Here is a 25850-nt window from a genome sequence, read left to right on the forward strand (position 1 = left end):
GACAGCTTGCTCCTCTCCTCACTCTTCTTCCAACCTCCAACTTCTGCTGAGAAACAGGCTGGAGAGTGAGAGAGGGCACGCTGTTAAGGCAGATACTCGGGAAAGATAAGGGTGCTTTCACAGATATCTGGCGTAAAAAGCCCTTTACTTCGCATGTGCAAGTAAAATAAGCCGGCTACAAAGCAGCGTGTATAAACATGGTACTATTTTTGTGGACTACACAAGAAAAAAATCTAGGAGGGTAAGATGTTAGCAACAAATATCTCTGGGCATAAAATTACTTTTATTCTTTTTATCTATCTTCATTTCTTACTAAAACAACAAAATACTCTCCTACTGTTTATTCTTTTAACATCTGCTTTTTTACTGCAAAGTTGTTACTTCTCACTTCTTAAATCTACAGAATTCTTACAAGTCACTCAAGAAAGACATGCATGGTTTCCACCTAGTGTTCAGAGGCTCAAAGTAGGTGCAGGAAGTATCTACGCCACATCTTTCACTACACCTAAGTATCTTTCAGAGTGCTAGGAGCAAACTTCCAAGAAATACTATGAATGTTTATGAATATTTAAGATGTTACTTAAATGAACTAGTGAAGCAGGAATTTAACCAGACACTGCGCTGCAAGATTCTTACTCTCCTACCAGTACACTGCATTTCTCGTATTTTAACATCAAAGTCTTTAACAACATTTTGGGTAAAAGATATGAACTAAAAGATAATAAATGAAGAATAAAATATAGCAAATTATTAAATGGATGGATGGGTGCTGACTAAACTCGCTGTGGTAATCATTTCACAATATACACATATATCAAGTCATTGTGCTGTACACCTTAAGTTTATACAGTGCTTATACAGTATTTATATATGATTAAATACATCTCAAAAAAAAACCTGGAAGAACAAAATGGCTGATTACTTACTGAGAAGGTTAGACTAAAATTGAAGTGGGCTCTGAGTTTACAATTCAGTTTTGAACCATTAACATTAACACTGAAAAGAAGGAGGAAAAAACCTATAATTTACCCAGTACAAATTAGGGACATTGTACTAGGCACTTTATTTTCAAAACCACGTTCCATGAAAAGAAACATAAACTACAATATGTTCCATAACGTTCCATGGCAGGGGTGGGGAGAAGAAGAGAGGAAAAGTCTGTTTGGGAAATGCAAAGTTCAACGAAGCAGAGAGGATTCTTGACCAAAGGGGTTCCAAAAGCCCAAAGTTTTCACACATGAAGGAACCTCAAAGAGAAGGGAGCCTGCTGCAAATTCCAGACATATTTGCACAGGAAATGATTCCTTCAAAAAAACAAGTCACATTTCACAACACGAAGTATTTTTTTTAATTTTTTTAAATTGTGTTTTTAATGTTTATTTATTTTTGAGAAAGAGAGTGACAGAGACAAAGCATGAGCAGGGGAAGGGCAGAGAGAGGGGGAAACAGAATCCGAAGCAGGCTCCAGGTTCTGAACTGTCAGGACGGAGCCCAATGTGGAGCTCGAACCCACGAACCGTGAAATCACAACCTGAGCCGAAGTCGGACGCTTAACCGACTGAGCCACCCAGGCACCCCTCACAACACAAAGTATTTAGGAAACGCCAGTGTCTCTGAAATTTCTTACAACCACCCCACCAAGCAGATGGTGCGGTTTCTCCACTGCTGAAGCGGACACAAGTCTCAGACACAGTGCTTAGTAGGTTCAGGGCTGGAAACTGGGTCTGACTCCAAAGTCCACACTGTGTCCACCAGGAAGAAATGAGCTTCATTTTCAACAACTGTAGGACTATTTCCTGGACTTAGTATACAGGGAACACTTGATAGCTTAATTAAAAGCTCCTGACTACTTAATTGCATATTAGTGCCAACATTAAAGTCGCTAAGTTTAAAAATAATTTAATTATGCATAAAGAGAAGAAATTGGTATCACTATGCTGTTTCAGATTTGAATTCTCAAACAGCCCAGAGTGCGTCCACGTGGGCAAGAACAGAAGAGCGCGGTTTCCAATGTAATCACAGCAGAAGCCAGCTGCTCCTTTTCTCAATGGGACTTTGAAAGTTGAAGAAAGGAAATTACTAGTTTAGTCCATTTATCTCAGGAGCCCAGAGACGAGCTAAGAATAATGTACCTAGCAGAGGATAAAAAAAAGAAGAAGAAGAAAAAGAAAGAATAACATACCTAAAAACAGGCCAACCAAACAAGAGAGGCAGAGAAGCAATTTTTGAATACAATAAAAGTGCTAAAACATCTATCCTTTTATTTTGGACATTTGACATAAATTTGACAATTTCAAGTCTATATTCTACATATTCTCCTACCCTAACTCCCAGATTGCTACAGAAAACAAGTCTCTTCAGACCATTTCTCAATCTCTTTGTCACAGAAGGGTAACTAATACTCATGCTGCCAGAAAGGTTGAGCATGACTCCCCAGAGCAGAGCAACCACATCAACCTAACGAACACCCACCGAATTAGAGAAAATGGACCCTTCAGGAACTCTGCCAAAAAAAATTCTCCAGTTCCCTGAGATCAGCTAAAGCATGCACCCATAATGACCATTAGCGATGGCCACTCCATGGCTCAGAACACCACCTAGCACACAAGGAATCTCACGACCAGTCACAGACTACACAAGAGCCTCTCCTATTGCTGCTGTACCACAGGCAGTACGGGAGTAGACCCTGCTCGTGGCATTGGGCAGAGTACCAGAAAGACTCAAGCACTAGACAACTACCATGGCTTTGCGGTTTGGCTGACATATTTGTATTTCACTATGTGTATTATTTAGTGTAAAGGTCATGCACTTAGCACTGAGAAGTTTTCCTCTGATTTTTAAATAAAGTTAGAACAAAAATATTAGATTTGATTACAAATACAAGAGAATAAAAATGGATTAAGTAATTACATTCATTCACTGATTTCTTCTCTGACTCCTAGTCCTCCAGCACATTCACGAAAAGTGTAACTCAAGTTCTACTTGTACTATTAAGGATCCAAAGAAGACAATCCTAAAACGATGTTTCTGAGCTGTTCTGGAATTATTGGTCAAAGATAAAGAGGGCTCCCTTTTCCCTGTTGAGCCCAAATTAATCAATTTGACTGAATCAAAAGTTCAGAATTCTGTCATATACAATAGTCTGGAAGGATTTGCAGCAAAGTCTTTATTTTACACTGAAGGTGTATTATTACTTTTTTTTTTTTTTTTATAGACACTAGTTTCTCAGTACTGTGATGGGGAGGTTTCTCTCACTAACCAATGAAGGCTTTCAAAAGTCATAGAAAATACTTGAGAATCACTTCCAACACAGTCTTAAAAAAGGAAGGGACGCTAAAAAGAAATCTGTTCACAGAACGATAATACAGACATATCTGGGGAATCACTGAAGATTTCTATGTTCCTTTCCTCAAAAGGTAATAGAACAAGTAGACAGAAAAGCACTAAGAATATGGAAGATTTGAATATACCATCAACCAACTTGATGTAATTGACATTTAGAGAACACTCAACAGCAAATATATATTTTTTAATACATGGAACACATATCAACATTAACCAAATACTGGGCATAAAACAAGTTTCAACATCAATTAAAAGATGCATAAAGCATGCTCTCAGACCACAATAGAATTAAATTAGAAATGAGTAACAGAAAATACCACAAAATTGAGAAACTAACCCATTTCAAAATAACTGATGGGTTAAAGAAGAAATCAAAAGGAAATTATAAAGTATTCTACACTAAATGAAAGTGAAAACTTAAGACCAGAATCTGTGATGGGGCGCCTGGGTGGCTCAGTCGGTTAAGTGTTCAACTTCGGCTCAGATCATGATCTCATAGTTCGTGAGTTTGAGTCCCGCATCAGGCTCTGTGCTGACAGATCAGAGCCTGGAGCCTGTTTCCGATTCTGTGTCTCCCTCTCTCTCTGCCCTTCCCCCACGCACGCTCTCTGTCTCTCAAAAATAAATAAATGCTAGGGGCGCCTGGGTGGCGCAGTCGGTTAAGCGTCCGACTTCAGCCAGGTCACGATCTCGCGGTCCGTGAGTTCGAGCCCCGCGTCAGGCTCTGGGCTGATGGCTCAGAGCCTGGAGCCTGTTTCCGATTCTGTGTCTCCCTCTCTCTCTGCTCCTCCCCCGTTCATGCTCTGTCTCTCTCTGTCCCAAAAATAAAATAAAAACGTTGAAAAAAAAAATTAAAAAAATAAAACATGTTGCTTTTAAAAAAATAAATAAAAAATAAATAAATAAATGCTAAAAAAAATCAGAATATGTGAAATATTGCTAGAAACATTAACACTTAAGAGGGATATTTAGAGCTCTAAATGTCTACATCAGAAAAGAAAAAAGATCTCAAATCAATAAGCTGTTTCCAGACTAAGAAAATAGAAACAGAACAAATGTAACCCAACGTAAGCAGAAGGAAAAAAGAATAAAAATAATAGCAAAATCTGTGAAATAAGAAGCATAAAAAATAGAAAAACAAATCAGTGAAACCAAAAGCTGGCTCTATGAGAAAATGAAAATCATAAACTGGCTAAGTTGACCATGGACAAAAGTAAGAAAACACGAATTAGCAACATGAGTGAGGTGACACCACTACATACTTTTACAGCTATTAGAAGAATAATAAGAGAGTATTACAAACAATTTTATGCCTATAAATATGAAAACATAGATGAAATGGACACATACCGTGAAAGACACAAAATACCCAACCTCTAATCAAGAAATATATACCTAAATAACTTTATATTGGTCTTCTAAAAATCAGTTTGTAGTTTATTTTCCCATAAAAAAATGAATTGGTGAATAATCTCACACATTTACAGGAAAAATACTAACAATTCTACACACTTCCTGAAAACGGAAAAGGAGGAAACACTCCCAATCCCATTCTATGAAGCCAGCATTACTTTCATTCCAAATGCTGGCAAAGGGTAAGAAACCTACAGACCAATTTTCCCCATGATGGCGATATAAAAACCGAAATGAAATTTTATCAAATCTAATTAAACAACATATAAAACAGATAATACTCCATGACCAACTGGGGTTTATTCCAGGAATAAAAACTTAGAAACCATATGATCAGCTAGATAAACACAGAAAAAAAACATTTCCTGATGTCCAACATGAATTCCTGATCAAAATTCTTGACAAAGCAAGAACAGAAAAGCCTCTGTGAAAAACATACAGGCAGCATCAGACTTAAAGTTTCCAGGGAACTACAAGAAGAGGGGGCTCATTCCTAGATTAAAAGGACTGAAAAGGGGGTGCCTGGGTGCCTTGGTTAAGCATCTGACTTCTGCTCAGGTCATGATCTCACGGTTTTTGAGTTCGAGCCCACATCGGGCTCCTTGCTGACAGGACAGAGCCTGCTTGGGATTCTCTTTCTGCCCCTTCCCCTCTCTCAAAATAAATAAATAAACTGAAAAAAAAAACCTCATGAATATAATCTCTGTCATTATACCAAATAGTCTCTGTAACACTAATGAATGGGAGAGAACGCTACAGGGAAACTCAGAGCAAAGGAAAATCCTTCAAAAGAGGGTTCCTATTTACCTATGACCAAAAGAAGTAACAACAAAACTCACTTGAACATAAAACAAGATAAATGCAGAAACAATTTTTGCAGTAGAGCCAGAGATTTAAGTATAACACATAGATTGAGAGGCACTGAATATATGAAATGTTAATATAAAGTCCAACAAATAATTTTAAGCTCTTGCCTACTACCAATTACTCATTCAGGTATGTGTTTCAAAAAGGATTATGATTTGAATCACACCAGCATTTACTAGCTAGTAACACTGAGCAAATTGCTCTTTTTCTCTGGGTTACTCTTGCCCCTGTGGTCACTCGCTCAGAACCACACATGGGGACACATTAAGTGCCACCTAAGTGTTTACTGTTGTTCTGCCATTATCCAAACCCACTACGACTAATGACACAGATTAATGAGTCAGCAGGCCAGGATTCAGGGTAGTGTCTAGAGCTACTTAAGATGGTAAAACTAACTGACCCAACGTGTAATTGAATTCATTAACGTAGCCCAATCAGCAAAAGGTTTGTGACACTCCAGATATGATGATTTATAGCTGTCAAATGTCATAAATAAGTTATCTTTTTTTAAGGTTTTTATTTTAATTCCAGTAGAGTTAACATACAGTGCTATATTAGTTTCAGGTATAAAATACAGTGATTCAGGCGCCTGGGTGGCTCAGTCGATTAAGCGTCCGACTTTGGCTCAGGTCATGATCTCACGGTTCATGGGTTCGAGCCTCGCATCAGGCTCTGTGCTGACAGCTCAGAGCCTGGAGCCTGTTTCAGATTCTGTCTCCCTCTCTCTCTGCCCCTCCCCCACTCACGCTCTGTCTCCGTTTCAAAAATAATAAAAAAAAAAAATTTAAATATAGTGATTCAACAATTCTATACATTACCCAATGCTCATCATAATAAGTGTATTCCTTAATCCCCATCACCTATTTCACTCCCCACCCCACACATACCCTACCTTCATTCCAGAAACCAGAACGGTTAAGAGTCTGTTTCTAGTTTGGCCTTCTCTTTTTCCTTTGCTCAACTGTATCTTAAATTCCACAAATGAATGATATCATACGGTATTTGTTTTTCTCTGATTTATTCTTCTTTGCATTATACTCTCTATCCACATAGCTGCAAATGGCAAGATTTCATTCTTTTTATGGCTAGGTAATGTTCCATTGTACATATGCACATCTTGTTTACCTATTCAGCTACTGATGGACACTTGGGCTGCTTCCAGTTTGTCTATGGTAAATAACCTTGCAAAAAACATAAGGGTGCGTGTATCCATTTCAATTAGCGTTTTCGTTTGGGGTAAATACCTAATAGTGCAATTACTGGATTGGAGGGTAGTTCTGTTTTTTGAGGAACCTCCATACTGTTTTCCACAGTGGCTGTACTAGCCTGCATTCCCGCCAAGAGTGCAAGAAGGTTTCTTTTTTCTCTACATCCTACCCAACACATGTTGTTTCTTGTGTTTTTGATTTTAGCCATTCTGACAAGTGTGATGTGATATCTCATTGTGGTTTTGATTTGCATTGCCCTGAGGATGAGTGATGCTGAGCACCTTTTCATGTGTCTGTTGGCCAGGTAGATGCCTTCTTTGGAGAAATGTCTGTTCATGTCTTCTGCCCATTTTTTAATTGGATTATTTGTTTTTTGGATGTTGTATCAGTTCTTCATATATTTTGGATACTAACCCTTCATCAGTTATGTCATTTGCAAATATCTTCAGGAGATTGTCTTTTGGTTTTGATTGTTTCCTTTGCTCTGTAGAAGCTCTTTATTTTGATGTAGTCCCAACAGTTTATTTTTGCTTTTATGTCCCTTGCCTCAGGAGGCATATCTAGAAAAATACTGCTATAGCCAATGTTAGAGAAATTACGGCCTGTGCTCTCTTCAAGGACTTTTATGGGTTCAGGTCTCAATTTAGGTCTCTAATCCATTTTAAGTTTTTGTGTATGGTGTAACAAAGTGGTCCAGTTTCATTTTTCTGCATGTGGCTGTCCAGCCTTCCCAACACCATTTGTTGAAGAGACGTTTTCCTATTACATATTCTTTCCTGCTCTATTGGAAATTGACCATATAATTATGGGTTTATTCCTGGGTTTTCTACTCTGTTCCAGTGATCTATGTGTCTATTTTTGTGCCAGTACCATACTGTTTTGATTACTACAGCTTTGTAACATGACTTGAAGTCTGGAATTGTATACCTCCAGCTTTGCTTTGCTTTTTAAAGACTGCTTTGGCCATTTGGGGGGTTTTGCGGTTCCATACAAATTTTAGGACTGTTTGTTCTAGTTCTATGAAAAACACTGTTGGTATTTTGATAGGGACTGCTTTAAACCTATGCTTTGGTTAGTATAGACATTTTAACAGTGTTTTTCTTCTAACCCATAGCATGGAATATCGTTCCATTTCTTTCATCAGTGTTTGTAGTTTTCAGAGTACAGGTCTTTCACCAGTTTGGTTAAATTCATTCCTAGGTATTTTATTATTTTTGGTGCAACTGTAAATGGGACTGTTTTCTCAATTTCTCTTTCTGCTGCTTCATTATCGATGTACAGAAATGCAACGGATTTGTGTATATGACTTTGTATCCCACAACTTTAGTGAAATCACTTATCAGTTCTAGCAGGTTTTTTTGGTGGAATCTTTTGGGTCTTCTACATGTGGTATCAGGTCATCTTCAAATAGTCAAAGCTTTACTTCTTCCTTACTGATCTGGATGCCTATTATTTCTTCTTGTTGTCGACTGCTGTTGCTAGGACTTCCAGGATGAAAAAAAGTGGTGTGAGTGGATATCCCTGTCTTGTTCCTGACCTTAGAGGAAAAGCTCTCAATTTTTCCCTGTTGAATATGATGTTCACTGGGTTTTTTTTTCATATATGGCCTTTATTATGCCAAGGTACGTTCCCTCTAACTTACTTTGTTGAGGGTTTTTACCATGAATTAATGTTGTACTTTATCAAATGCTTTTTCTGCATCTATTGAAATGATCACATGCTTTTTATCCTTTCTTTTATTGACGTGATATATCAAGTTGATTGTAGAAACTTATCTTTTTATTAATGGTTTATCCAAACATTAAAATATAAAACTACCAAGATTTCCAAAATTCAAGTTAAATGTAATTTCCCAAGAGATACCAGTGTCAAAAAAAAAAAGAGTGGGGCTTATCATCGTCTTATTAAAACGCTGGCTTCTATCATGGGTGCTCTCTCTCCCCTCTCTCTGCTAAACTAGCTGCTTGTTGAGAGCAGCCCTGTAGAGAGGCTCATGTGGCAAGTAACTGAAGCCTCTAGTCAAACAGCATGAGGAATTCAGACCTTCCAACAGCCAGTGAAATGATGAGAGAAGGAGATCATTTGGGCCAGTCAAGCCTTCAGATTACTGCAGCCTCAGCATGACTGTAACACCTCATGAGAAAATCCTGTCCAGAACCAACCAGATTATCTGAACATCTTTTGAACAGAGACATTGGTAGCCTTTGTTCCAGACTACCTTTCAAGGTTTTCCAAAGTGAGTAACTTTGGAAAACAGACATACCATCTCCTTCTGGAGAAGAGGGCGCAGTGGTTTCTGCCCAGTATGATAAGTATGTCCCCTCAGGAACAAAGGCGGGGAGGTGTGGCTGCATGCCCATAAAAGATTAGAGCTTCCTAAGCTTGGTGCTCCATGGTGTGCAGAGCGTCCACCTGGGCCTGCCTCCACATGGCCCTTGTGGGATTTGGAGGGTAAGGGGAACCAGTATGAACATGAGTACATGCTGCTTGTGGTGCTGTAAGTAATAAAATCCTTTGTTTCTGACTCGGGAGTCTCATGTCTTATGTAAGCACTATGAAAATGGCTGGCTAACTTGTTAGCTTGCAAGAAGAATAAAATCTCAGAAATGTCTTGGTTCTTGTTACATTTATCTTCAGCACCAAGAAGTTTAGAGTGACTAGTTTACTTTCCTCTTATGAAAACTGTCAGTCTCATAACCACTGCATTTCCTTCCTTGCTCTGATGACCAAGAAACAGAGGAAAATGTGCAACATTTTTAAATTGTACATATATCTATTAATAAACCTTTATGTATCAACCTTAATGTAACTAATTATTTTTATTCTAGAATTTCATCTATTTGTCTATTGTATTCTATGTATTTTATGTGTAAAATGTCTCCACTATGTGAAAGTGTTTGGATACAATCAACAGCTACTTATCTTTCAGGATAAGCTCAAACAAGGTCCTCTCCTAGAAAGTATTTCCTGATTTTCCTGGCTGAGGAGAAGTTCCTGTCCTGTGCTTGTCTTATGTGCCTCCATAATGCCTCATCATGTTCTGTTACAGAACACAATATTTTAATTATTCTTTTTTTCATGTCTTCCTGGAAGATTTTAAACACTACCAGGGCAAGAGATAGTATCCTCACCACACAGTACCTGGATCGCAACAGGCAAATTAATAAACACATGAGAGAGAGAGAGAGAGCACAGAACACAAGAGACATGGATGGTTCTCTGTTCCTTGGTATGATGTGAGGGAAAAATGCGCAAGGCTTTACCAGTTTAAGATGTGGGTTAAATTTAAATTCTGGGTTAATATTACACAGAAAAACAGAGGAAGGCCCAGAAGGAATAAGAGATAGCATGAGGAAAATTACAACAGCAGGAAGGCATGCTCATGGTAAAATAAATACTTGTGTTTGATGCTAAGAAAGCAAGCAAGAAAAGCACACTGGCATCAGACTGTGAAGAGCCTTGAGAGTTGTTCAAGGGTAGACTTTCATTATTAATTGTGAACAAAATTTAGTAACACAGTATATCCTTAGAAGATTTCCCTTTATTTGTCTTCTGATCAGATAAGGGAAATAGGAAACTAACAATTTAAATATATCCCAAGTAATATCATATAAAAACACCACTAAGAGAATTGTATAGAGGAAAACTTGTATTTTTTATACTGCAAAATTAAAATGTATAGTACTCAAAACAAACTGGTAAAATGGAAATCGAGTTGTGATAGGATTTCTAAGATCCTGAACACAGCCATAATGGGATCTACAAACATTTAAGGGTTAAAGTCTGCTAACAGCTCCCAATGTTTACAAAATTAGAATGTGATTCTAAACAAAAATCAAATACAGTAAGGATTTTATCTGCTTTTATGATCAATAACTAGGTTTCCTGTCATTTTAGTGCTATAATTTTGTAGCTACAGCAAAATTTTTCTAAACTATAGTGATGTTGACACTTTCACTTTGCTAGAAAAGACCCTCAAGAATGACAGAGCCCACAGTGGACATGCAAATTGCATATTGGGGCAAGCCAGACTCTAAAAGCCTAATCTCTACATTCTGTAGTCTAGAACATTCTGAACCATCCAGCAAGAATGGTTTAGAACTCAGCATTCTAGGGATGCCTGGGTGGCTCATTTGGTTGAGCATCTGACTTCGACTTTGGCTCAGGTCATGATCTCACGGTTGTTGAGTTCGAGCCCTGCATTGGGCTCGCTGCTGTCAGTGCAGAGCCAGCTTGGGATCCTCTATCCTCCCCTCTCTCTCTGTCCATCCCCGGCTTGCGCACTCACTCTCTCTCAAAAATGAACAACCATTAAAAAAAACAACAACAGGGGCGCCTGGGTGGCTCAGTCGGTTGAGCATCTGACTTCAGCTCAGGTTGCGATCTCGTGATCTCGCGATCTCGTGGTCCGTGAGTTCGAGCCCCACGTCGGGCTCTGGGCTGATGGCTCAGAGCCTGGAGCCTGCTTCCGATTCTGTGTCTCCCTCTCTCTCTGCTCCTCCCCCGTTCATGCTCTGTCTCTCTCTCTGTCTCAAAAATAAATAAACGTTAAAAAAAAAAAAATTTAAAAAAACAACAGTGTTTTTTTTTTTAATTTTTAAAAATGTTTTATTTATTTTTGAGACAGAGACGGAGTACGAGAGGGGAAGAGGCAGAGAGAGCAGGAGACATAATCCACAAAGCAGGCTCCAGGCTCTGAGCTGTCAGCACAGAGCCCTACATGGGGCTCGAACCCATGAACCACGAGATCATGACCTGAGCCCAAGTTGGACGCTCAACCGACTGAGCCACCCAGGCTCCCCAAAACACACAGTATTCTATAAATGCACCTTGGAGGTTGTTGGTAGTCCTTAAAAATGCATAGGAGTAAACATCAGATCATAAATGGCTAATGGCTGTTTTTAAGAGACCAAGGACAAAGATTTACTTGACTCTGTAATTTGGGTCACAAGCTTTTTTTCTCATACATACACATAGAACTAAGTGTGCAATTTCACTGAAAATATATTGAGCATACTAATAGCCTACCAATCTCAGAATTCACAGTTAAAGAGAGTTAAAAGACACATTTTATATTCATTACCAACAAGTTCTATTGTTTCTTAAATACACTATGCCAGGCATAGCCATTGGTCTCTTCATGTATCTTTGATAGGAGAATCTAAACCATTCCTCTACGAAATACATTGTTATAAAATTTGCCCTTATATTGAAAAACACAGTCAACAGAAACTAAATACAGATTCTTTAAAGTCCATTTGAGAATCTAGTTAATACATCTACTTAATAGGGGCATCTGGGTGGTTCAGTCGGTTGAGCGTCCTACTTAGGCTCAGGTCATGATCTCACAGTTAATGGGTTCAAGCCCTGCGTCAGGCTCTGTGCTGACAGCATAGAGCCTAGAGCCTGCTTCGAATTCTGTGTCTCCCTCTCTCTCTGCTCCTCCCCCGTTCATGCTCTGTCTCTGTCTCTGTCTCTCTTTCTCTCTCCTTCAAAAAAAAAAAAAATCTACTTAACAGTATGCTGTAAGATAAATACTCCAGAGGACTGATAGAGGTGTTAATTTTTCAGGTGTTAGTTTTGTCATTTAATGAAATAAGTCTTTATGTCCATGCTTCTGCATTAATTTTGATTGTCTGCAGTTTTGAGGGGTTTTTTTGTAAACCAATTTCTCAGAGAAAAATATGCCCCCAGAATTTGCATGTAACCTAACAATTTATGTGGGTCCTCTATGAATGAAGGTCTATCTGACTGGATACAAAATCTTTGGCTCACCATTTCTTTTCTTGAGTATGTCAAATGCATTACTCTATTTTCTTTTGGCCTAAAGCGTTAATGTACAGAAGTGCGATGACAATCTGACATCCCCCCCACCATGACATGTGGTCTTTCTGCCTAAAAATTTTATCACTACATCAAGCAGGCAAAAGCTGTAATATTGATTGGGATTTTATGATTTTTATGGATTTTACATCTTATTTCTTCTTCTTAGCCTTTTCCTTATTTGTGTTGTGGGCAAAAGAAGAGTAAATAGATACTGTCTCAAATTCTAAAAGGATACACTTTCTCTTTTTAGTAAACACGGGCTTTAGTACAGGAACCTGGACATTGTTCATATATACTCAAAGATTCTGGGCTCACTTCTTGGTTATTAATTATGTTCTGGATAAGTTAAAATACAATATATTAAAATATGAACTGGGGGGAGGTGTTGCCTGGGTGGCTCAGCTGGTTAAGCATCCAAGTCCTGATTTCAGCTCAGGTCATAATCTCACAGTCGTGATATAGAGTCCCGCATCAGGCTCCACACTGATCATGGAGCCTGCTTAAGATTGTCCCTCTCTCTCTGCCCCTCCACCGCTCATGCACCCCACCCCACCCCACCCCACAAGAACAAAAAATACGAACTAGGGAAACAACTGATTTTAGAATGAGAAAGTCTTAGGTAAAAGCAGAGTTCAGAAATCAGAAGACAGGTGAAAAGTACGGAGACTTCTTTCAGTAACTAAGACACTTTTAAAGTAAAAGAACCCTGAGAGCAGTTGCCTGGCTATTTAAAACCAAAGGCCATAATTATATGCACTCAGATATCAATATATAACTGAAAGATTAAGTTCCTTCAAGACGTCAAGGCCTATTGTCATTTTTGGCTCCTACTGACCATAAAAGCGCAAGGATGTATGAAAACGCATGGCAGTATCTGACTCAACCACACACCCGCAGGCATTTTCCCATCTATCTCTTGTAAAAAATGAAGAATAACATATTGTGAATAACCCAAATGCTCAACCAAAGAAAATATAAAAACGGGAAAAAGAACATAGGTTTTAGATTCAAAGGACTACAAATGTATAAGTCAAAGGTCTTTAACAAATATATGGAAAACAGAACTTATTTTTGAGGGGCACTTGGGTGGCTCAGTTGGTAAAGTGTCCAGCTCTTGATTTTGGCTCAGGTCACAATCTCGTAATTTGTGAGATGGAACCCTGCATCGGGCTCTGTGCTGACAGCATGGAGCCTGCTTGGGATTCTTTCTCCCTCTCTCTCTGCGCCTCTCCTGCTCGCTCATGCTCTCTCTCTCTCCCTCTCAAAATAAATAAATATTTAAAAAAAATAACTTATTTTTGAGTCTCAATCTAAAGTCCCATCTAGTTTTATAATCCAAGAGCAATTCGTGCTTTCTAGCTTAATCATCATGAGAAAGCCTAACTCATGTACCAACTTGTACATTACTCCTATGTTAGGTACCCAACACAGCATTTACATATAGTTAGGACTTTAGGCTTGTGGCTTTAGATTTATGGCTTATAATCTATGCCAGACAAAAAGAGTATTAAATGAATTTATGCTCCAGGAAAAGCAGTTAAATGATTACACCCAAAACAGATACAGCTAAACATACTTGGGGAGTCAGCAATGTCCTTTAATTAATTTCTTGTGACATTCTTCTGACAAACTGTATTCTCTAAAAAAGGATGCCAACAGTATCTTCCACACCACTTGCTCTTCTAGACCCCTGATGTTCTATTATCAAGAAAAGGAACTCTCTACTTCTCTTCTTTACAGGTCTGACTGGCTTCTGAGATACTTCCAAACAAAAGAACGTAGTACAAGTGACTGGGTGATTTCTGAGGCTAGGCTGTACAAGGCGATGAAACTGTCACTTTGTAAGGTAGGTGTCTGCTTTTGGAACTCTGGCACCAAGTAAGAAGTCTGACTACTCTGAAGCCGTCATGCTATGAGGAAGCCAAGCCACATGGAGGTGTTCCAGCTGGCAGTTCTAATGGTCCAATCCTTCTGGTCCAGGGGCCAGATATGAGAGTAAGCTTTCAGATAATTCTAGGGCCCAACTATCAAGTCACTTCAAGCCTTTGAGATGTCTCAGCTGAAGCCACAGATATCATGAGGCAGAGACAAACCATCCTAGCTTTGCCCTTTCTAAATTCCTGATCCATAAAATCATGAGCAAAATTAAAAGTTGGCATAAGGCTGCAAGTTCTGGGATAATTCGTTACACAACAATAATAGCCAGAAGAGTCATTACTCTGCTCGCCACAACAGCTATGTTAAAAGCTCCTCTATTCTGCAAGAAAGAGGTAACCTCAATCTTTCCAAGACTACTATCCCCCCAAATCACTCATTTAATTCTTTCCTTGCTGGTCCTTCAACCTCTCTTCAGACTGCTTCTCTTCTGCCTAGAAATATGCTCAAGGTATCCTGTCCCAAAATCAACTTTCCCTGGTTCATATCCGACCTCACCCCCCAACAAGCTATAAAATGTTCTCTTCATTTGACGGCTAAGTTTCATGCAAGAACCTGCTATGGTCTCTCCAGTATGCCTGGACATCTCCATGACCCATCACTGGCCCCAGTCATTGGTGTCAGTGGGAACTCTCCCTGCAGGTAATTCTCACTGGCCTTGTCTTAGCTTTCACCCTCCTCAAAATGTGGCTCAACTGAATGCTGCTATTTATTATATCCTGCTGTCTTGAAAACTCCTACTTTTATGCCTCAGACCTAACAGTCTTAGAGGGAACACTACCATCTCAGTTGTATTACTAATATAGGAAAAATGAGTATTCTCCTGGGAAGAATTTGGGTCTGGAAGTCTGATGAGAGATTCAAGTTTGAACGTTCACGCTGAATAGGAGTGACATAGTGAAAAGAGCTGAGTAGGCTGAAAGGATCAATAAAAGTTGCAGAAAGAGGTAACGTGATTTTAATTAGCATATAAAAGGACAAAAGAGTAAAGCATAATCAAGATATGATGAAGAAATTATAGTCTAAGAGTTAAATCTTCTTTAAAAAATAAACACAGGGGCACCTGGGTGCCTCAGTCCAACTTCACCTCATAGTTCATGAGTTCAAGCCCCACGTCGAGTCCTGCACTGACAGTGTGGAGCCTGCTTCAGAGTCTGTGTCTCCCTCTCTCTCTGCCCCTCCCCCGTTCATGCTCTGCCTCTCTCTGTCTCAAAAATAAATAAACGTTAAAAAAAAAATTTTTTTTAAAAAAACAAGGTTTAGGGGCGCCTGGGTGGCGCAGTCGGTTAAGCGTCCGACTTCAGCCAGGTCACGATCTCGCGGTCCGTGAGTTCGAGCCCCGCGTCAGGCTCTGGGCTGATGGCTCAGAGCCTGGAGCCTGTTTCCGATTCTGTGTCTCCCTCTCTCTCTGCCCCTCCCCCGTTCATGCTCTGTCTCTCTCTGTCCCAAAAATAAATAAAACGTTGAAAAAAAAAATTTAAAAAAAAAACCAAAAAAACAAACAAGGTTTAAAAATAAAGTAAAATAAACACAACGTCACATGACACAAAAAGAATAAAATAAAAATATGGACATTATTAATATTAGAAATAAATAAAAACAAAGAGACTATTGGTAACACCATGTAGTTAGTGGTGCCATGTGGAACCATACTCATGTACTTCCAACATATGTATAAATCAGTATAATCTTTTTGGAGGGCAACTGGTGACATTTTTTTTTTTAAGATTTTATTCTTACGTAATCTCTACACCTAATGTGGGGTTCGAACTCACGACCAGGAGATCAAGAGTCACATGCTCCAGTGCCTGAGCCATCCAAGCTCCACAACTGTTGACATGTTAAAATCAAAATATGCTGTGCTTAAAACTAGCTAATCCTCTCTACATATTTATGCTCAAAACAAATGCATAAGATGAATATACAAGCAGCTCCCAGCAGCATTATTTACAATAGTGAAAACTGAAAACCTTTAAATATCTGATCAATACACAGTTAGAGTAAGTAAATAAGAACACAACATTATACAGAAAACAATGATGCAGAACTATATTTAGATTCATGGAACTGATTCCATACATGTTGCTGGGAAAAAAATAGCATTATATGGATTATGCACAGATCAATTTCATTTATGGAAGTTATACACATATGGATGGATGTGCATATATACGTATTAATTTCTGGATAAACCCTTTCAATTCACCTTGGAGAAATGGGACTGTGGAAAAGCGTTGGAAGTAAAAGTGAGAATTTTAAGTTTTTGCTTACTTCCTACTTTGTTTGAATTTTTAACATTAAGCATATAAAACTTTCATAATAATTTTTTGAACTAGCAAATAAGAAGTAAACATATATTCCACAATATAAAGAGCTATACTGGGGTGCTTGGGTGGCTCAGTTGGTTAAGCGTCCAACTTCAGCTTAGGTCATGATCTCACAGTTTGTGAGTCAGAGCCCTGTGTTGGGCTCTGTGATGACAGCGCAGAGCCTGGAGCCTGCTTCGGATTCTGGGTCTCCCTCTTTCTCTGCCCCTCCACTGCTCATGCTCTATCTCTGTCTCTCAAAAATAAATAAACATTAAACAAATTTTTAATAATAAATATGGGGCGCCTGGGTGGCGCAGTCGGTTAAGCGTCCGACTTCAGCCAGGTCACGATCTCGCGGTCCGTGAGTTCGAGTCCCGCGTCGGGCTCTGGGCTGATGGCTCAGAGCCTGGAGCCTGTTTCCAATTCTGTGTCTCCCTCTCTCTCTCTGCCCCTCCCCCGTTCATGCTCTGTCTCTCTCTGTCCCAAAAATAAATAAAAAACGTTGAAAAAAAAATTTCTTTTTAAATTTTTAATAATAAATAAATAAAGAGCTATAGGAATATGCATTTTTGGTCACTTTCCACCATGGGTGTGAACCTCAAGTTCTAACATCAAAAGCCGATAAGGAAATGGGGGCATCACAACAGTGTTAAAACCGTTAATAATAAATCAGGACATCTGGAGTAGCAGTATACTTTCCCATGTACTGAGAGTGGAGGAAAATTCTCATGGACTCTCTAATGAAAACAACGTGTGTTACTATGAACCATGGCCTCAGCACATTCATGTGAGTACATATGCAGGCACACACAAATAGAAACTCCAAAGAAGATATGTAAATGGCCAATAAGCATATGAAAGGATGGTCAATATCAATAGTCTTTTAAAAAATGAAAATCAAAATCACAATGAGATACCACTTCCACAAGAACAGAATGGCCAAAACAAAAGTAAGTATTGGCAAGGATACAGAGAAATTATAATCCTCATACACTGCTGGTAGGGATATACAGTGACATGTGGCTGCTTCACAAATCCAGTCTGACAATCCCTCAAGATATTTAAACAAGGAGTTACAATATGACCCAACAATTCCACGCCTAGGGTTACCCAAGAAAAAGAAAACATGCCCACTTAAAAACTCATATACTATGTGTATGTATGTGTATATATAGTAGCATATTTTTGATAGCCAAAAAGGAGAAACAACCAAATGTATACCAAATGATAAATGGGTAAACAAAATATAATATATCTCGACCACAGAATATTATTCAGTATAAAAAGGGAGAAGGTACTAATACATGCGACATCATGGACCAAAGTTAAAATGATGCTGAGCCAGCCACAACAGGCTACACACTATAGTGCTCTCTTTACACCAAATGTCCAGAATAAACAAACTCATACACAAAGCAGATCAGTGGTTGCCAAGGACTGGGAAGAACAGGGAAGAACAGGGAAGAGGACTGACCGCTAACAAACGTGATTCTTGTTTAGGGTGATGAAATGTTCTGGAATTAGACAGTGCTAACAGCTGCCCAGTCTGTAAATACACTGAAAACCAATAAATCGCAGCCTTTAAAGTGGGAAATTTTATGTACAGTACTCCTGTCTTCCTAGCAATTTCAATTAGCCATGGTCAACTGCAGTCTGGAAGCAGGTGACCCTCCTTCTGGCATATCACCAGGGGATCAACAGTAGCCTAATGCTAGGTCACAGTGCCTACGTCATTCCCCTCCTATCACCAGGAGATCAACAGTAGCCGAACACTAGGTCTGTCATTCCCTCACTTCATGTCATCTAGCAGGCATTTTATCATCTCACATCACCACTACCACATGGGTGAGTACAAACAGTAAGACATTTTGAGAGAGAGAGAGAGACCGACCACATTTACACAATAACTTTTATTATAGTATACTGTAATAACTGTTCTATTTTATTATTGTTGTTATCTCTTATTGTGCCTGATCTGTTTACAATTTAAACTTCATCACAAGCATGTACGTATAGGAAAAAACATAGTATATATAGGGCTTGCTACTACCTGAAGCTTCAGGCATTCACTGGAGGGTCCTGGAAAATAACCCCCATGGATTAGGGTTTGGGGGAAGTATTGTAATCAATACAGAAAACTGCAGGAGGAAAAAAATAGCAGTTTTCAAGTACTGCTAGTCAATATAAAATAGGAAAAAGAAAAAAACAACAACAACAAAATCTAAAACTCTTTTACTTCATTTCAATATTCTCAATTCTAAGCTGACTCAGGATCCAATACAGACAAATAGGAAAATCATCATGATTCTGCCTAATCCAGAACATCAGTGCTAAGGAGGAGAGGGACCTGGATATGGAACTCTTAAGAATACAGTTCTTTTTATCTACTAGCCTCAAGTGGGAAATAAGAACTACAGGCAACTCTATTATAAACTTTAAAGTTGCTAAGAGACTAGACTGTAATCATTCCCACCAAAAAAGGGAAATGATAATTACGTGACACGATGGAAATGTTATCTAGCACTAAGGAGGGTAACCATGGTACAATATATAAATGTACCAAATCAACACCTTAACTCAGAAGACATACACCCTACACTTACATAATGTTGTGTGTCTATTGTATCTCAGTAAAAATAAATTAAAAAAAAGGGAGAAGATAAATTATTCCAAAACCTGTCCCATTACTAGGTTCTGTTTATAAAAAAGTGTTTTCACAATCCTTAGACCCCACATAAGAATCAAACATGCTTGGGCCCACCAAGATAATCGGTGGATGGTCCTGAGGAGCCACCATAGTGAAAGAAATGACGTGCAAGAGTGCTTCGGGTTTTGGCCAAAGAAGGAAGGTAAAGGAATTTATGTTCCAGTGAGTCTGTAAGGGGACTGGGAGAGGATGGGGCAGGAAAGCGAGCCATCACTGAGTGCACTCTTTCTGAAGCAGACTCCCGAGCCCAGCAGCGCAGGCCAGCAGAGAGAGGGCTGCGGGGTGGCTGCAGGAACCGTATCCGCAAAGGGCACGTGGAGGTGCACAGGTGCAGTGGCACAGGTGGTGCTGTGCACACTCCTGCTGGACTAAGTGGAGACAGAGGCGGCATCTGGACTGGGCTCTGTCATTGCTGCTGCACCACCCAGTCCCGCTCTGGCACCGAGCATGGCGGGGAAAGCCCCGGCAGCATGGCCAAAAGCATTCTCACAGTGGGTGCTGGCAGCGCCCGGAGCAGCGAGGAAGTCCATGACAGATGTCACAGTGGCTCCGGCCCAGGTCCCATGCCACCCACCTCTGGGGACATGCAGATCCCAAAGTGCCAACCGTGCAGGGAGCTAACAGGTAGGGACAAGAACCACTGACATTTAGAATGCAAGTAAGACCCCTCTATACCCAAAAACTGGAAAATTCCACTCACACAACTGAATATGTATAGGGATTTTTCACGGAGACGAACAGAGCTGCTGTGTGCTCAGTTCCCCAATCTGTTCCATGTCAAGCGGAACCCCCAGTCTCTGGCTGCTCTCCTACCTCCCTGGCTGCTCTGTTTCTTTCAACTCGTTCTTTCTCCTCCTAGATTCCACCGAATCTCTCAAAGCCCTGTCCCTGAACAGCCTTTCTGCATCTTTTTTATTCACTTAACACCTCCTGCATGATTTATTTTCCTACCAAACCTGCAGTACTTGTGTAAGGCTGGGGAGGAGGCCACTAGACCACGTCAACTTCGCACGGAACTGCGGGGCTCTCTTGGCTGACACCAGCTGCGAGTCTGCAGGTTGGCTGTAATAGTTAATCATCTGTAAGAAGGGCTCGCAAAACTCCCTGAAGGGTGCTACACTCGCGGTCACCTCTTACTACAACATAAGGGCCACAGATTAAAATCAATCAAGGGAAGAGATGTAGGGGGCAGAATCTAGGAGGGTCCCAAACACACAGCACGTAGGTGTCCCCTGCCAGCGGAGTTCTAGACAGAGCCGATTCCTCTGGGTAATGACTGGTGACCACACACAGAGTACTGCCAACCACAGAAGCTCATCTAGCCCTGGAGCCCAGAGTCTTTATTGGGGCTCTGCCAGTGCATGGCCTGAGGCCCCCAGGTAAACAGACACTTACGAGGCTGGACACTCCAAGAGCTTAGACATTATCACACAGAACTTAGGGAAAAGGCCAGACCTCTCTTTGGGCAATGTTAAATTCTTTACTACACCATTTGCTAGCTGCTCTTCCGAGCCCCAGACTCCTACTGCTAGTTGTCTTTTTGATATCTACACCAGCTTCTTTGAACTAAAATGAATAAAGTCAAACTCAACAAAATTTCCCCAGACCAACTATGATTTCACTGTTCGTGTTAACAGTGCCAAATCTACTTTCCAAGAAGGAACTGAGGCAGTTTGTAAAACCACAATACGAGATACAAAATTAGAAGGAAATTGGGGCAAAGAAAAAAACAGCCCAGAAAAAAATCAAATAGAATAATGCTGCGGTGGAGTCAGGACACAGAACGCAGTGCTGGAAATTCCTGCTCACTTGGTAGGGCAAGGCTGCATGTTTATTTGGCTGGAAGTTTTTTTTTTTTAATAGCCAAATAATATCCAATACCAAGAAGAATTAACAAGCAGATTCAAAATTCACAGGGTCCTTAAAAAAAAAAAATGATGCCCAGAAGGCACTGCTCTCCTTCCAGTCACATCAAGGTTCAAGACTTGGAATGTTTTCGTTGCTGTCCTCCATATTCAGTTGTTTGTCAAATGATCAAGATGCTTCCTCTGTGGTGCTGTTTGCTTTTCGACCTCGCCTTTCTATGTATCTTCTCTCTCTAGTCATTCAAGATTCACAGATTAATCTTTTTTTAAATATAGCAATTCCCTGTGCAAAATCTACAATGGTTCCTACTCACTGCTGTATTTTTCTTTTTAAAAACATTTTTTTCCTACTTACAAAGAAATACATGCTCAATACAGAAAACCAAGAAAAACAAGCAAAGAGGTAACACACACACACACACACACACACACACACACACACACACACACACACACACATCCTATAATCCACACGTAAGTAGGTATGGCAACCTTTACTTAGCAATTCTTTTTTTTAATGTTTATTTATTTTTGAGAAAGAGAGAGACAGACCACGAGTGGGGGAAGGCTAAGAGAGAGGGAGACACAGAATCCGAACCAGGCTCCAGGCTCTAAGCTGTCAGCACAGAGCCCGACACAAGGCCCAAACTCACAAACTACAAGATCATAACCTGAGCCGAAGTCATACGTTCAACAGACTGAGCTCAAAGGACTGAGCCACCCAGCTGTCCCTACCTTCTTTTAAATAGAGATAAAATTTACATGCAATGGAAATCAAATGTCTTATGCACACAATTCCCTGATTATTTGACAAATGTTTACGCCCTAATCAACATGAAGAATATTTCTCCAAAACCACAAGACTTCCTATGTTCTGTCTCCCAGTCATGTTCTTTGTCAGCTATCTATGTAGCCAATATTTCTCCTAGTCTGAGGCTAGTCTTTTCTTTCTTTCTTTTTCTTTTTTTTTCTTTTTTTAATGTTTATTTATTTTTGAGACAGAGAGAGACAGAGCATGAACGGGGGAGGGACAGAGAGAGAGGGAGACACAGAATCGGAAGCAGGCTCCAGGCTCTGAGCCATCAGCCCAGAGCCCGACACGGGGCTCAAACTCACGGACCGTGAGATCGTGACCTGAGCTGAAGTCAGACGCTTAACCGACTGAGCCACCCAGGCGCCCCTGGTCTTTTCATTTTTAAAAATGCCTTTTAATCTGCAAGTATTTTTTATTTTGATGAAATCCAATTTATTAATTCTTATTCTGTAGTTAATATGTCTTGCATATTCTCTAAGAAATCTTCCCTTACTCCAAGGCTGTGAAGATATCCTCCTACTTTTTTCTTTTTATAAGCTTTATACTTTTAGCTTTACATTTCAATCTATGATCCATCACAACCTGTAAAGAGACCTAAAAAATACCTACACATTTAACTGTAAAATCAGACACACTTAACAATGTCCACTCTTACCACTTCTATTCAACCTTATGCAGGAAGAAAGAGAAATAAAATCATAAAGAATGTTAACAGGGGGCGGGGGGGGGGTGTATCTGCAGTGAAAGGATAAATGACTGTATGTGCAGAAAATCCCAAGAAATTGACATAAACACACATGAACTGTTCTGTGTTCAACTTTGTATTTTTCACTATATATTCCTAACTGATGTTTTAATTTACTTCATGTACAAATTTCTTACCTTCATCTTCGTCCTCTACATCATGCTTCCAAACACCTCTTCAACCTAACCTACACATCAGCTTTTAGCTTGCTATTTGCTGGAAAACAAGGTCACTTAGAGCTTTCCAGAGAACCTCCCCAGCCTGCAGGTGGGGTCAGAGAAGTGCCCTATGCTATCAACAAAGTCTAATAAATCCCAAGTGGCAAGGCCCCCTTTACATTTTCTATGAAGTCTTTTACCTCTAACCAAACAAACTTATTCCTCTAAAGGCAATCACAAATCTTTCATCTTTTTTTCATCTTACAATTAACTACACAATAAAGATGAAAAGGGGTATTTAAAAAGTTTCTTGATCTGCTCTCTTCGGTCACTATTTAGCAAGCCACAGATTATTCTACTAGGTCCAGGGACAGACTGCGAACGCAAGACCAGCAGAGGTTCTGTCACTGACTAGTTTATATTCTAGCCCATGAAGTCTTAGAGAGTGGGGGCTGGTTTCTCACTCACCTTTATATTCCCTGTAGTAAAACACAACACTGTACACATAGTAAGCCTCAAAGAATTCAACTGTCATGCTAACTAAGGCTTAGGGATCAATACCCTGGTCAGCAGCAATTCACAGCACCAGGGTCTATCAGGCATCAGAATCTCCTCAGGCCCCATGAAAGAAATGTTAAGAAGGCCTATGTAATCAGTTCAAGAGCATCTATTATTCTGTTCATAGAAATAAAGAGAATTTCTTTTTAAGGCCTCAAGTAAGCCAAATTAAGCCAACTAATTTTAAAAACATAGACAACCATGGTGGGATTAAATATGTGCACAGCTTTAGTGATTTTAAGGAAAATAACTGTGAATGAATAAAGGTTATCATATATATTTATATGATATATATTTCTATATTTCTTTCTCTCTCTATATATATATAGAGAGAGAGAGACTAAAGACTACACTTCTATAAAACACCAGCTGTATGATATCGGTTTCTAAGGCAACCCTATGTAAGGTATATTCCTTGCTTTCTTTAAAAGAAGCTAAAGCTATAAGTCATAAGTCACATACTCTGAGAAAGACAAGGCTGATGAGAACGCAAAACCGCCATTAAACTTTGAGAGTTATTAAAATTCAGCCAGTCTAAACTTTTTACAAGTCATCTGACATTTTTCTAGTGTGTGAATATTTACATATTTATGCTACGTTTTGAAGAAGATATTCCTAAGCCGCAAAAGAAACAAACTGAATGTCACTCAAATGTGTATAATAAAGACCTCTGGAGCATTACGGATAATTTTAAGATCCAGGGAGGAAATGCAAGATGTGCATTCCGACTTGTGCATCCTTCACGGTGCATTGACCTCCTCACTCCTGACACGCCTTCTGAGACACAGGTAGCATCAGTACTGTCTGTCCCTTAGCTGGAGCCTAACACTAGAGACAATTCCTTCATCCAACCAAAAATATTTATTGCACTGTGGACAGTATACATGCAGTGGGGCTGACAAAATACACAGCCCTTGCCCACAGGCAATCTTCCAGACTGAGGAGAAGGAGATCACAGATGCATGCAAAAATACATGTGCAATTCTACACCATGACGACTACTGGGGGGTGGCAGGTTGTGACAGACACCATTGTGAGGGACACAGGGAGGGGCCTAATTAAGATGTGATTCAGGGTTCGATGAAGGCCTAAGGAAATGACACATGCTTACCAAGTCAGCCCATCAAAGTGCTGAAATCAGTATCTGCAGAAACAATACAGGTGATGAAACTGTACAAGGTGCCAACTTCCTGAAGGATGATTTAAGAGAGCCCAAACACAGGAGCTCCAAGGAGTCCATCAGTGCAGGCAGCAGGATGTTAACACAGCAAGGTGCCTAGGTCACCACGGACCAGTCCTTGTAGCAAATACATGCTGAGGGCCAGAAACATTTTGAAACATAAGGTAGGTCAAAGCAGTTAATTCCCCTTACACAGCAGGAAGTGAACGGAAGCCACTTCTTCGTGGTAGCCGTGGTGCTCTGGAGGCATGGCACATACCTTGGAGGAGCCTGCTGAGCCCGTGAAACACGTGCAGTGCGGGGCGTACTCCCAGGGGTCCCGACTCTGGATGTACAGTCCAGCCCAGGACCACGTACCAGGTGCCCCTAGCGGTTCCGATGCAGGTGGTACAAAGGTCACACTCTGAAAAGCCACTTTACACGGCAATCCCCCCAGAGCAGGGGGCTCTACCCCGTCCGTCCGAGAGACACTCACCAAATGAGCAGGATTGCACAAGGGCCTCCCGGAAGTGTCTGTTTATTGGCTCACCCCGTGCCTGATCCGTGTTATCTCCTGGGCTTGGAAGTAAGAATCCAAACAAACTGCCCAGAAGCGACATCAAAACAAGATAGGAAGAGAGAAACCATGCTAACACAGCTCTCTCTCCAGAGGCCAGGGAAACAGGCCTAGCAGAGGGAGGCAGTGAGGCCACAAGGAGACCAGCACGAACACACACGCGGGAACAGTCCTGAGGGGAGAATGAATAAATGAAGACAGAGCAGAGGAAACTAAAATTCACATTTCCTAAGCACCTTCCCTGTACCAGGCAGTATGGCACATACTTCATGTATTTGTCTCATTTTTATCCTCATAAAATCTTGAGTGGTACGATGTGGTTATATGTTACATTACGCGGAGAGAGGATATTATATCACAGATG

The 25850-nt window shown here is 40.1% G+C and overlaps 1 protein-coding gene and 1 long non-coding RNA gene across 16 annotated transcripts in view; both read right to left on the minus strand.

The window, feature by feature from the left end:
- Positions 1 to 25850, minus strand: part of SRPK2 (SRSF protein kinase 2) — a 260630-nt gene that overhangs the window by 45917 nt on the left and 188863 nt on the right. The gene's annotated exons all lie outside the window — the stretch shown is intronic.
- On the minus strand, positions 8422 to 17192 carry LOC147583306 (uncharacterized). The gene is made up of 2 exons (XR_015248075.1): positions 16085 to 17192; positions 8422 to 15802 (listed from the first exon to the last, which is right to left on the minus strand). It is a non-coding gene; the product is annotated as an uncharacterized LOC147583306 (long non-coding RNA).

This window comes from Puma concolor, chromosome A2 (assembly GCF_028749965.1).
Source record: "Puma concolor isolate L17-30 chromosome A2, mPumCon1.1.hap2, whole genome shotgun sequence".
NCBI classification, from domain to species: Eukaryota; Metazoa; Chordata; class Mammalia; order Carnivora; family Felidae; genus Puma; species Puma concolor.